The sequence below is a fragment of the Pinus tabuliformis genome, chromosome 2_2, assembly GCF_031772625.1.
Source record: "Pinus tabuliformis cultivar Carrire ecotype Pingquan chromosome 2_2, CPIR1, whole genome shotgun sequence".
NCBI classification, from domain to species: Eukaryota; Viridiplantae; Streptophyta; class Pinopsida; order Pinales; family Pinaceae; genus Pinus; species Pinus tabuliformis.
The window spans coordinates 777,508,134-777,518,023 of NC_142300.1; positions in this window are offsets into that span (position 1 = coordinate 777,508,134).

The window sequence follows — 9,890 nt, forward strand, 5'->3', positions numbered from 1 at the left end:
ATAAACTAAATGACTTACTGTAGGAAGTCAAAAGGTGAAAATGTACAGTAAGAGTAAAAAGGCATAGTAAAAGGATAATGACAGCTCAGTGAGGTGAAAGTGTATCAGGTGAAAGTGTATCAGTTGAAAGGTCAGAGTAAATAGAACATCCAGCATGAAGAGTAAACAGTAAAGCAGAGATTAAAAGGCAAGATATCAAAGATTCAAGACAACACAACCTAATAAACAAGGACAACAAACAATGGTTCAATAATTGTCTTTATATTCTTGCATGAAGATTTTTCTTTCTCCTAGATTAGTTTCCAAGATAGTTTGCGATATTTTGTAAATCTTTTTTGTATAAATACTTCATAATTCAATGTATTGAGTGTGGATTGCTATAAATTTGTAGAGTTATTTTGATCACAAACCTAAGGGTTATTGTACCAATTTTCAAGTCAACAGACTAGAGAAACTCATAAAGAGATTTCCTTATAGGATTCATGTGTAGAGCTATTATTGTGAAGTATTTTCTTTGTCAATTTGTTATTCTCTTATGTTTTTCAAAATCTTAAATGTTATCTAAAGTTGAATGATTTAATTGGAAATTTATCTTAGAATTTGTTTAAGTACATTGTGTTTACCACAGTTAATCATTTACATGTTTTCTTCTGATATCCGCATTTGAGAATCCATAATTTCTCTCCCATCCTAGTTGACCTATTTCATTTTCCTCATAATCCGAACTAAGGAACCCTTAATTTCTCTTTGGATCCGATTGAAAACCACATCACCATCCAGCCTTAAGATCTGAAGTAACTCTGTGATCTTGCCCTGTAGACACTGTTTCTAGAACATGATCCATCCCTGTTTGCCTGACATTTGACCCCATAGCCGAATGGTAAAAGACACCCATATCTAAGTAAGTGATCCCGCCACCAAATCTAAATCAAAACCCAAAAAAAATCATAACTAGCCTAAAATCAAATAACTAAACAAAGCTAAATAAGAAAGACAGAGCCGTCTCTGAAATTAGGAGGGATAGACCCTAATCTCCAAAGTTGGCTTGTGGTTACTGCTAATCATTTCTTTCTCCAACACTCTAGAGAAATATTGGAGCATTAATAGTATGTGAACTCAACAAATGGAAAGTACTACTCCCATTTCCTCTACTAGTGAATCACGTACATCCTTAGCATATCTTCCAAGATCCTGTTGACCCTCTCTTTCTGTCCATCTATCTATGTATGATAAGTTGTACTGAAGGCCAATTCTATACCCAATATTGCAATTAGATCCTTCCAAAACTTGGAAGTGAACTTTGCATCTGTGTCTGACACAATATGATTTGGAACACCATGTAGTCTCACTATATTCCTAATGAATAATTGTGCTACCTCACTGGATGAATATGTAGTAGTTATCAGAATGAAGCGAGCCACCTTGTTCAACCTGTCATCCACGACATATTAGAATCATGCTACCTCACTATCCTTTGAAGACCTATGATGAAATCTATGGAAATGACCTTCAATTTCCATTTTGGAATCGCAATAGTATGTAGTAGACCGCCTAGGTGCTTGCATTTTGTCCTTACCGATTGACAGTCTAAACATCTAGCCACAAACTTTTCCACTTCCTTAGATTAATCCAATATAAAAAATTCTTCACCATCGTCAATGTATTCTAATAGCCTGGATTATCCAAATATGGTTTCACATGAAACTCCCTTAAGATAAGCTTCTTGACCTCACTGCAATTCGGCACATAGATCTTGTCTTGAAATCTCACCAACCATAGTCCATGAGATGATAATCTTCATCATGATCTCTTGTACCTATACATGAACATGTTCCTTCACCTAAAATTATACCCGTGTCTACACTCTACTATAACCTATGCATAATCTCCATGTATTTTTCATCCCGTTGTCCTTCCTTCAAAATCCTATCCTGTAACTCTATCCCATAGGAGCTTATATTTTTTGTATGATTTACATGTACCTTCCTCCTAAGAGCATCTGCAATCTGGTTCTCCTTCCCTTTGATGTATTTTATCTTGAAGTCAAACTCACTAAGGGTAGCCAACCATCTAGCTTCCCTAGAATTTAGAATTGGCTAGTCAAACAAATACCACAACCGACTGTGATCGCTCATCAATATAAATCTCATGCCCCAAAAGATAATGTATCCACATATCTAATGCATGTATAATCATTGCTAGATCAAGATCATGTGATGGATAGTTCTTCTCGTGCTCCTTCCGTTTCCGTGACTCATAACACACTACCTATCCTTCTTGCATGATAAATACGATAAGTCCTCTCTTGCAAGAATATGTACACACTACAAACTCCATGTCTATATCCACAATATTTAGCAATGGTGCATGTGTCAACATATCCTTAAATTTCTCAAATCTATCTTCACATTCTTCTGTCCATTCAAACTTCTTACCCTTCCACTGAAATGATGTGATAGGATATGAAATGCATGATAAGTTCCTAATGAACATCTTGTATTAACGTACCAATGCCATGAAGGATCTCATCTCATTCACATTCTTAGGTGTTTCCCATTCCATGATGGTCGTTCTCTTTTTTGGTTCTACTACTATGCCTTCCTTGGACAGAACATGTTTCGAGTAGTGTACCTTAGTCTAAAAGAAGCTGCACTTGCTAATCTTAGCATACAACTAATGCTCCCTTAGCATTCTCAACACTGCTATTAAATGTTTGAGATTTTCTCCCTTATTCTTAAAATATACTAGTATGTCATCAATGAATACAATAAAAAACTTGTCCAAATGAGGACACAACACACTATTCATCAAACACATGAATGCACGTCGAGAATTACTCAAACCGGATGGAATGACAACAAACACATAATGCCCATACCTGGTCCTAAACACAGTCTTGAAGATATCCTCTTCCTTCATGCATACTTGATGATATCCCAATCTCAAGTCGATCTTAGACAACACTTCCACTACCTTTAATTGACCAATCAAATAATCAATCATCAGGAAATGGTACCTGTTCTTGATCATTACCTTGTTCAACTACTTGTATTCAATGCAAAATCTAAGAGTACCATATTTCTTAATACGAACAACACTAATGTGCCCTAAGGTGATACACTGCGTCTAATGTATCCTTTGTCCAACATTTCCTTTAGTTGCAACTCCAACTCTACCAACTCAGGTGTTCTCATCTTGTAAGGTTCTTTCGATGCTGGAGCTGCCCCTAGCACTAACCAAATAGAAAGGTCTACCTCCTTATGAGGTGGAAACTTTGTAATTTCCTAAGGAAATACATCCTGAAGCTATTGCAAAAATAGGTACCTTTTTAACAGCTCTGCATCCTCAACCTCCTTACCCTTGTCACTGGAAATGTGTACTGTAAATATCACAAAACCTTTTTCGCAATTACACTTAGCTTGCATAGTGGTAACCATCCTCACTGATATAGGATTCTTCTTTCCCTGCAAGGTCCTCTTTCTCCCACTATCAACCATACACTCAATGGATTTGTCGAAGAAATCCACTTTGGTTTTGTGAAGGTATGACCAATCCATATCAAAAAGCATTCTATATGATCCCAATTGAAATACATTCAAATGCACTACTATAGGTGTTATCACCCAATAATTTCCCAAGGTTAAAGAAAGAGATCACCAGGGTGACCAATAACCACTTTTAGGCTTAGGCTCTAGCCAACCTATGTCCAGAGAGGGATCTTTTTATGATTTAGCTTTGTTTCCTAGGATTTTAGGCTAGTTCTTAATGTTCATTGGGGTTTTGGTTTTGAATTGAAGGTTGGGTGGTGGAATTCTTGGAACAGATGGATAGAGCAATGCCTTTAAGCCATTGGGCTATGGAGTCAACAAATGGATAGCAGAACTGGATCAATTCATTAAAGGGAATGTTCACATGGAAGGCTAGCAAAGTAAAGTGCAAATCTTTACGTGGAAGGGGTGAAATGATCCTAACGAGGGTGAGAAAGCACTTAAGATCCTTAGACCGGGGTTAAAATGAAGAATACAGGATAATCATGAACAAAGGGCAATCAAGAATCCTTTGCTATAGATCACAAGGAATTATCTAAACTTAGGAGAAATCAAGAATTCCTTAACTTAGATTAGTGAAGAAAATATTAAATATCCATAACAGTCATGACATAGTTTAGTTAAGCAATTTCTAAGATATCATTCCTTGTTATAACATTCAGATTTTTAGAGATACAAGTAAGACTGTGGAAAAACTTAAAGAAAATAACATTGAACGTGAGAGAATACTTATTTGAACTTTGCTTTACACAAGAATCTAGTGAAATATCTGATCTTTATTCCTTGATCCAGCTCGCTGATCCAGTCATTGATACAATAGAATTTCAGACTTAAGAACAGGAAGTCTATAGAAATGTTTGGAATTCACCCTACATACTTCAAATGGTGGATTATATAAACAAAAAATATTACAAAATATCTCGTACTGATTTGAGATTAAATTTAGGAAATACAAATATCTTCTAGCAAGAAGATAGAGACATCTATTGAACTGTTTCATATTGTCCCTTTCATTATGGTGCTGCTAGCCTTTATCGTTGAAGTGAAACCCTTTATGCTGGCTTGTTGTTGCAGTGTTTCACGCTGCAGTGTTCTTTAACTTTTACCTTTCCACTGATACTCTTTGACCCTGATGTGTTATTTTCACCTATTTAGCTGGCTACCCTGTTTTTACTGTGCAGTAACCTTTCATTGTAAATTTATCACAGTTCATTAGTCATTGTCTCCCACCATTCTGCATCAGGTAATTTTACATTCATCATTCTCTTGGAATTGGGTGAAATTGATTGTTATTGGTAGTTGATGGAGGCTACAGAGGTTCGTACGGTTCTAGTATGGACTGATGAATGAGTTGGGCTGTTTGCAGCATCTGTGGAGCAATGGTGGAGGTTTATGAGCGAATTAGCTGGTTGCAGGAGTCGTAATGGCTTTTCTAAATTGTCAATAGTAATTGCACAAAAAGAGTGAAAAGAGGGGTAAATGGGCTTTGATAGCGAAAACGGTTAATTTTCGGTGGGTTCATTGATTAATGAAGAGTGGTGGTTTTTCGGTTAGACAGGGAAATGGTTTGGGAGGTCCATTGCAGCGCTTTTGTGGTGCGGGTAGTATTCAGGAGGGATCTCCCGATTCTAATTATTGTGTGACACTTTGCATCACGGGCTGAGAGGAAAACCACCTTATCGGGTGGGTAAAGGGTGGACATTGGGTCAACTCGATATGGATGCGAGCCATTGGGAGACGGGGAGGGAGATCGTACGATGATCGGGAGGTGAAGTTGCACGGTGATTTATACAAAAGGTTTTCGTGGGGCCCATGGGTTTAATCACCAGTGGTATAAGATTAACTTGGAGCTTAATCTGATCAGGGACACTTTAATACGGGATTGAGGACTGAGGACGGGATTCAATATATTTGTGGCATATGGGGTAGTAATATAGTTTATAAATAAACTAAGGGATGGGGTTAATTTAAATAAATATGTTAAATATATATGAGACAATGGGTTTTTCATAAATTTAAATAATAATGTTAAAAAAGTTAATATGTGATGAAATGAGCAGAAGGGGTATTGCACTTAGGTATATTAAATGTTGTGCTCTTTCCACAAACATAGTACCTAGGATAAATGTATTTGGTGGGATTTTCACATAAAACATGTTCATAAAGGGGTTTTCCTAGGCAAGAGAACTTAACCTTAGGAAAAGGGGTTTTGTGGGGGGATGAATGATTTATAAGGGAATTTAACACCTTTCCTTCTTAACTCATCAAGCCGAGGGTCCAGTCCTACCAAAAGCCAGAGAAATTCTCTGAGCCTTTTTGACTTAAAGAACTATAGGTATTAATATTTTTATTGTGAAAGGGGAGTTAATAGGTGTCATAGGGGTTAAAATGAATGAGGGGATGTTAAGTGAATCATATTGTAAACCATTGTTTTCGCTTTGTCCTCTACTTATGCACTTTTGAAAATTGCATTTAATATGATGACATAAGTGCATTTGTATAATCACATGACATTTCTGCAACCTTTCTACTATTTACCTGCTTACTTACCCTACCATTTTTTCTTCACTTTATTTCGGTGCATTTAGACTAGCAACCCTTATCAACCTTTTTCTTTTCTTTACAAAGAAAACTATCTAATTCTAACATTATATCATCCAGGGGCTCAGATTATACTAATAAATTCCTTTTATTCACTCTACCTATCTAATGATCTGCCAAGATTACACTGTTTGGTCGGATTATATTCTCTAACTATAAACATAAAATTTAAAACATGAAATAACAAAGATTAAATAGTTTGATTACCAAGGATTGTGGCATGAATAACAAGTTTCACACAATCATTATTATCCAGAAAAGTAAATAGTAATGGCATTTGGACTTGCACACTTTCTTGGTCTCTTTGTTTTTGGGGTTCATATATTTTCATCTTTTTGACGTTCTCTTATTATTTTTTTGTCCATTGATTTTTCTTTTAGGACATACCCTCTTTACATTTTTTAACTTTTTATAATATGGAAAACATTTCTAGAAAGCAAAGATATGTACAATATTACAAGGCTTAACCTTAGTCATTCAAAATTATGACTCCTATTGGTATAGGAACCTAACAGTGGCTCCACTTGGGGATGGAATTTCCTTGTGAAATGTCAAGAACACCGTCAACTAGTAGCCTGATCCATTGGGCCAATCGCACACATGTATATGCTATGTTGTATAATCTCTGTGACTAAAACTTTTGAACCGAAAATACACACTTTTCTGGAAACTAAAATCTGATGTAACATAAACTTGCTGCTGAAAACTGAATTTATTCAAACTGAAATTCCACCTACTTACTCTAATCGTCTTTCTGACTGATTGTTAGGTAAAATGAAACAACTAATGCAATGTTTCAAGCATTATATACATTGATGAATTTTGTTGTTTGGGCTTATTTGCGATTAAAACTGAGGTTCTAAAGCCAAATATAACCTTGTCAACTAATGAGAAGAAAAGGAAATACTTGCTTTCCTTTGTAGACTCTAAAAACTATACAAAAGGATCTTAGAAAATATATACACTATCTTTGAACTGATATAAGCAACTGCACACCTGTTCTGGATGGCTTTCATGCCATGAAACTGAAATGTCACTTCTATCTTTAGCACCCTGTAGACTTTCAGATGAACTTTGTGATGATAATTATATTGATTGAAATGCTTGTTTGTTGAAACCATTATCATCTTTATTTTCACTCTCATAGTCTGTTAATGGAGAAAAATTTTGATTGCATTTATCATCCAACCTATAAGCTATTGGATCATAAAGAACTTGGAAGGAATAGTGCAACTTATGGCATATAGGTTTGAATGGGACTTCATAGGTTTCTACAAGTTTCTCATCTTTTCATTTAGAGATTTTATACCACATTTCCTTTAATAACTGAAATGATTCAAAACAAAGAGGCAAAGAAGCTTCACTTATTGCCAAATTTTCTTCACTTTCATAGCTGACATGGATTAGATGGTCATTGTTTTCAAGCTAGTGAAGCTGCATTTCCTTATTCCCAAAACTAGATTCTAATTTCTCTATAAAGTTAGTTTGGATTTGAAAGACGTGATTATCATCATACTGATAATATTTGGGAAAATCATCAAAATAAGTAATGTCATCAAACATACACATTAGATCAAGAGATTTCTCCTCCACATATTGCTCTATGAATCTATCTTCTAATCTATGGTAGTTGGAGTTAGTAGCAATTTATTCATGAATATCAACCTTTTTCTTTTGTTAAATAAATGGGTCACGGTGATCTTTAGCAAAAAAAAGTCATCTTTCATGGTGGTCTCCTTCATCCTTTCCTTTATTTTATTCATCAAAATGTCGATTTTTTCCTCTGCAGTGTTGTTTTCCTCTGGTTCTGCTTTCAGTTTTTCTCTTCTAATTTGCAAATTAACTTCTACATCTACTGCCATGTTTTGCATCGGTTCTAGTGTTGAGGGGTTTCTTTCTCTTAGCTAAAATTATATCTTTGGATCAAATTTTCTTGGGTAATGCGAAAGAGTTGAATCAGGGGGAGGTCTTATTTTTGATGGCATTGAATAATAGGCTTGATTAAATTTGTCTGAAAATTGTTGTATTGTTTCATCTGGCTGTCTTTTTAACTCATTATATTCTTCTATGATTACAAGAAGATTGACTTTGATTATCCATCTATGAAGGAAACTTTTGACAAACTGTTGGAAATTTGAGATGCTTGCAATAGGTATATTTCTGAACCAACTCTTTACTCTACTTTGCAAAGAAAGATCAAAAAGCCTGATAATAACATCATCTTAATCAATTCCAAACAAGTCTAGATAATTTTCAAAACCTTGAATATGTTTTTGAGCAGTGATACCATTCTCTCCATCAAACCTAGGGATATACTTGTAATAATTGTAAGAGAAAACATGGAGTGTAGGAAGTAAGATGAGTGGCGTATATCTATCAAGAACTTTATGAGGTACTAGAATATGTACAAGGATTGTATGATCAGTCTTGATTGTTTGATGCTCCTCAATTGGAAAGTGATCTTCATAAGAGTTAGAATACAGTTGTTGAAATGTGTAAGGAGACTTTATATCTACACTTTTCAAAGGGAAATGATAAAAAATTAATCTAAAATCTTCTCTAAAAAACAATATACATTGAAAAACTTTATCGATGAGAAATAACAAAATGTAATTGATAACAATCCAATTTAAAAGCCTAATCTTTTCATACAGTTCTTTCAGGTTCATTCTTCTAGTGGACTCTTGATTGTGAAATTGATCTGGAGTCGCCAAGTGGAGGATTTGAACCTTTCAATGACTGACCATTGTCCACCATCATAGATCATATCTAAACATGTAAAACAATTCTGAAGAAAATTTTAGTTCTCCACAGTGGTGTCGCTGCTATGTTTTTACCCAGTAATTTCCCAAGGATAAAGAAGTAGATGACCAAAGTAACCACTAACCACTTTTAGGCGTAGGCTCTAGCAAAATTCAGTCCAGAGAGGGCTCTCTCTTTATGATTTAGCTTTGTTTGCTGGGATTTTAGGCTAGTTCACAATGCTCATTGGGGTTTTGGTTTTGAATTGAAGGTTGGGTGGTGGAATTCTTGAAACAGATGGATAGAGCAAGGTATTTAAGCCATTGGGCTATGGATACAACAGATGGATAGTAGAACTGGATCAATTCATTAAAGGGAATGTTGACAGGGCAAGCTAGCGAAGTAAAGTGCAAATATTTAGGTCGAAGGGGTGAAATGATCCTGACCAGGGTGAGAACGCACTTAAGAATCCTCAGGCCAGGGTTAAAATGAAGAACATAGGATAATCATGAACAAAGGGAAATCAAGAATCCTTTGCTATAGATCACAAGGAATTATCTAAAATTAGGAGAAATCAAGAATTCCTTAACTTAGATTAGTGAATAAAACATTAAATATGCATAACAGTCAAGACAAAGTGTAGTTAAGAAATTTCTAAGATATCATTCCATTTTATAGCATTCAAATTTTTAGAGATACAAGTAAGACTGTGGAAAAACATGAAGAAAATAACATTGAACATGAGAGAATACTTATTTGAACTTTTCTTTACACAAGAATCCAGTGAAATATCTGATCTTTATTCCTTGATCCAGCTAGCTGATCTAGTCATTGATACAATAGAATTTCAGGCTTAAGAACAAGAAGTCTATAGAAATATTTGGAATTCACTCTACATACTTCAAATGGTGAAGTATATATATAAAAAATTATTACAAAATATATCAAACTGATTTGAAATTAAATTTAGGAAATACAAATGTCTTCTAGCAACAAGAT